The sequence below is a fragment of the Mobula birostris genome, unplaced genomic scaffold (assembly GCF_030028105.1).
Source record: "Mobula birostris isolate sMobBir1 unplaced genomic scaffold, sMobBir1.hap1 scaffold_1003, whole genome shotgun sequence".
NCBI classification, from domain to species: domain Eukaryota; kingdom Metazoa; phylum Chordata; class Chondrichthyes; order Myliobatiformes; family Myliobatidae; genus Mobula; species Mobula birostris.
Window position 1 is genome coordinate 3,946 of NW_027274044.1, and position 4,620 is coordinate 8,565.

General features: G+C 46.8%; 2 non-coding genes across 2 annotated transcripts; both read right to left on the reverse strand.

Annotated features, from left to right (window-relative positions):
• Positions 1–1,681: 1,681 nt before the first annotated feature.
• trnae-cuc (transfer RNA glutamic acid (anticodon CUC)) lies at positions 1,682–1,753 on the reverse strand. The gene has a single exon. It is a non-coding gene; the product is annotated as a tRNA-Glu (tRNA).
• Positions 1,754–4,142: 2,389 nt separating this feature from the next.
• On the reverse strand, positions 4,143–4,235 carry trnar-ucg (transfer RNA arginine (anticodon UCG)). The gene is made up of 2 exons: positions 4,199–4,235; positions 4,143–4,178 (listed from the first exon to the last, which is right to left on the reverse strand). It is a non-coding gene; the product is annotated as a tRNA-Arg (tRNA).
• Between the last annotated feature and the right edge of the window lie 385 nt (positions 4,236–4,620).

Consider the following 4,620-nt stretch of genomic DNA (forward strand, 5'->3'; position numbering starts at 1 on the left):
AAGGGCGGGCCTTGGAGGAATATGGCCTGCACGCTGGAAACTGGTACTTACTCTGGTGGGAAGGTGGTCGGAATGGTTCTTTGAGTCGAAGAGCCTGTATCAATTCATAAATTCTTCACGACTCGTATCAGTGGGTTATGTCAGATATCACTGGACAGACATGATATGGAAGGCAATGGCAAAGACGAATGCTTGGTTACTAAACCGACTACCGCTGTGATCAGGCGATGGAGATACAGTCACATTGCTGAGCAATCACACTGTCTCTGACTCACTTTTCACTTCTTACGGGCAATGCGGAACAATGTCATCCCGTGATGCGTTCACCGCCGGGACGAATGTGTAAACAAAAAGACTTTGATCAACCACCAATAGTCAGAATCAGAGTAGACACTGGTATGTTGACTGTCCTCTTTCTAATTAAACGTGTCCTGCTGGTGCACAGGTAGACAGATGGCGAATAGATTAGATGAAGTAGCTTACACGAGGGCTAAATGGGCACAGAGTATTGTTATGAAACGGTCTTTGATCTCACCGGTAAAGCAGATGAAATTAATGAAACATTCCAACAGCTACAGTATAGGCACCTGGAACCTGGAATAGTCGAAACACTCCAATCACCCATGTACAGATTCTTCACAGCGAAACGAGCAGGAGGTCTTTTTCGGAGGTAGAGAGGCTACAGAAGAACTTAGGTTCGGAGAATGGACAAAGAAGTAGCAGATGGGATGCAGTGCAGGGAGATATATGGTCATACACTTTCATATAAGACATGAAAGTGCACACTTTCGCAAAGGAGGGAAAATGCATGCAATAAAACTGAGGCGCTAAGAGACTTGGGAGTCCTTGTACAGGCCTCTCATTGCGACGTACACAACTGCCCATAATGTCCCAAAGGTTAATTTGTAGGTTGAATCTGTGGTGATGAAGGCACATGCGATGTTTGCTTTCATTTCAAGAGGACTAGAATATAAAGCAAGGATGTGATTCAGATACTTTACAAAGAACTGGTGAGGCCTCGCTTGGAGTATTGTAAGCAGTTTTCGTTCCCTTACCTGAGAAAGTATTGCTGAAGCTGGGGAAGGTTCAAAGGAGATTCAGAGAAATGATGCTAGGATGGATTGGCTAGTGATATGAAGAGCGTTTGCTGGCGCCGGGCCTGCATTCGCTGGAATTCAGTAGGTTGCGCGGTGACCTCATTGAAACCTATCGAATGGTGAAAGGCCTTGATAGAGCGGATGCTGAGAGGATGTTTCCTATGGTAGGAGAAAATAAGACCAAAGGACGCAGCCTCGAGATAGAGGAGCGTCCTTTTAGAACAGAGATGAGGAGTGAGTTCTTTAGCCATAGAGCGGTGAATCTGTCGAATTCATTGCCACAGGCCCCCGTGGAGTCCAAGTCTTTTTTTGTATAATTATCAGAGATCGATAGATTTCCTCGTTTGATTGATCAGGGCATGAAATGATACAAAAGCAGGAGAATGGGGCTGAGATGAAATGTCGAAGCAAACCCGATGTGACAAACGCCCTAATTCTACTCCTATATTTTTTTTGTGGTTTTATGGTGCTGAGTCAGCCCAGTGCAGATTAAGCATAGACAGGAATGGGGTTGTAGTGGAAGCAAACTAATCCACACCATAATTTAAAATTAGCACATTAAATTACAGCAGACAATATTTTAATTCCCTGACCGGGAATCGAACCCGGGCCGCGGCGGTGAGAGCGCCGAATCCTAACCACTGGACCATCAGGGAAGCTGATAAAACGCAGCACACAGCAATGGACAACTATCAAATGAGCAAAATACTTTATACTTTATTGTCGTCAAACAATTGATACTAGAGCGTACAATCATCACAGCGATGTTTGATTCTGCACTTCCCGCTCCCTGGATTACAAATCGATAGTAAATATTTAAAAAAATTAAATTATATATCATAAATAGAAAAATAGAAACATGGAAAGTAAGGTAGTGCAAAAAATCCGAGAGGCAGGTCCGGATATTTGGAGGGTACGGCCCAGATGCGGGTCAATATAAAACAAAACCTATAGATAAATAATAATAATGAGTAAATGTGATCAACATTGCCACGAATCCACCGCTCAGCATTTTGCAGATCCTTTGTTCACCCAGTGCTTCTGGTTAAGAAACACTCTAGACTCTGAATGACTCTGTGGTAAACGCTCGTTCTCCGTGTCTTTATAAAGATTGTGACATTCAGTTTCTCTTATGAGCCCTGGGTCATTTTCTTTATTTTTGTCTATCGCCTCGAAGCAATTCAGTAGTTGGCCCTACGATCCCGTGACCACATCATTGTTGCCGACATATCTGGCGCCTCCGTCCTAAAGGCTGATTTATACTCTACGTCAAATCGACGCCGTAACCTACGCAAATGGCCATCGCGTTTTGTAAACATCCCTCCGCCTGGATGGAGGTAGGAGAAAGAGAAACAGACTTTCAGAATGCCCGAAATGTGGTCTGGCGATGGAATGGTAGGCTTTCCTGGAATGGCGGCGACTCCTGGGCTGGGCGAGGAGCTGCAGCGCAGGACGAGGAAATCCGGCACAGGACGAGAAGCTCCAGCCCAGGACCTGGCTCTTGGAGTAGGTTTGGCTCGGTTCTTGGACTCGGCTTGATTAGGCTCTTACGGACGAAGCCGGGACCCTCCTTGGAGCGCAGGGCCGAGACCCTTCTAGGACGCAGGGCAGGGACTTTTCCAGTGCGCAAGGCCGGGACCTTTTCTTGGACGCAGTGCCGGGATAACTGCCGAGGAAACCGCCGAGGTAACTGTGAGAGTTTCAGATGGGGAGGGGAAGGGAACAACCCAGCAGCCAATCTTTGGTTTCCAGAGGTATTTATGTGCCAGCCCAAAACGAGAATCAGGTGCCTCAATTAAGGCAGTCAATGGAACAAGGGAAAACAGAAAAACCCGGAATAAGGATCGATGAACCGGACTGTGAACGGGAATGCGGATTTCACGGACCGGACCATGACAGGTACATGGACTGTTTTACATAGCCAACGAAAAGGGAGACATATCTGGACTCATGCGGGTGTCCATGGCTACCCATTGAATCTGGAGTAAGTGGAAGCAGCCGAAGGAGAAACTGCTGATGTGAGGACCGGCTCTGCCAGGCAGAGGATGGTGATGATAGAGGGGAACTGCTTGGTTCTTTCCCTGAGAAATGTGGAGAGTATTAAGGCCCTTTTAACAGAGAGACTGGACATCCATAGAGAAAATGAGACGGTCATAGCCAGGGAACTGAAATCTAGTGAGTCGATCAAGAGCTCGGGAAGGTTTGCGAATGCAGGTGGGAAGGGACTGAGTATGGGGCATAGGATGGACTGGAGCTATGAGAACGCAGGATCAGTGGGGCAGGATTAGGCTGAGACAATGAACCTACCTGGACAATCAGACTTGTGAATCAAATCGGAGGTAGAGCTAGCAGTTCAGGGCAATAGAACCATGAGTTTTCTACAGTGAATGGAGGTTCTCCAGAGTTGATAACGTCAGTGATACTGTCGGAGACAGTTCTGTGATCGTCCGTAGTCGGGATTATTCAAGGTGTAGGGATGAAGACGTGTCTGAGAGTTCTCGCCTTGTCTCAGCAAGGTAGAGGTCAGTCCGCCACTCTACAACAACAGCACTTTGTCTGCGTGATCGAAGGTAAATTTGGGGATGGGGGTTGAGATTTGGGAGGGCAGTGTATTCAGAGGGGTAAGGTACAAGGAGAAGTGAGGATTCCTGATGCTGAGGCGGTTGATGTCTAGTTGGCAATTAGTGATGAAGATATCCCAGAGCAGGCAGAGAACCAGCGCGCTGAGTCCAAGAAGAGGAGGAGTGTTTGAGACAGGAGAATGTACCGTCAGTGCTGGGTGGTGAATTCTCACGGATAAGGTGTGCTCGGAGACGGAGCTCAATGGGAAGTAAACTTCACCTTCCCAGCAGCTCCTCTGAACGTCTGAGAAACTCCAACCAATTGTTTATGAAAGTGTCTGCAGAAACACCACATAATATTATATGTTGCGAAGACGAGACATTACGTTTTCACCGATGGTGCAGTACTCCGGTTAATCCCCACGCGGAATTGAGACAACCAATTGGCTGCAGGGAGTGAACCGAATCCGCCAGTTTTTCAAAACGACCGTGGCAGGACTCGAACCTGCAATCTTCTGATGACTTCCACCATGTCAAGCACCGAAGTCAGACGCCTTATCCATTAGGCCACACGGCCGTATTTTGTGAGAAAGGCCAAAGGGAATATGCTGAATGCTGCAAGAAGTTTCCACCTGTAAAATGACTTCCTGACCGAGCTAAAAGTACTCGTAAGCGGTAATTTCATGCCAGGTGAACATTCGACTATTGTTGTCAATATCTCCCCAGGCATTCCTGCTTTGGGCTGTTCAATATTCAGATTGTGTCACACAGAAAGGAATTCTCAAAGGCACATGCCACTATACTTTGCCCCGGCGTTATATTCTGGGATTGGAATCAGTGAAAAATGTCCACCACATTCAATGCAGTACATTACTGATAGAGTGATTTCGATCTCTTTTTAGGTATTTCAGCCGTTGGTCTGGTATTCCAGAACCGAGCAACCATGTGTTAGTGTCGGCTAA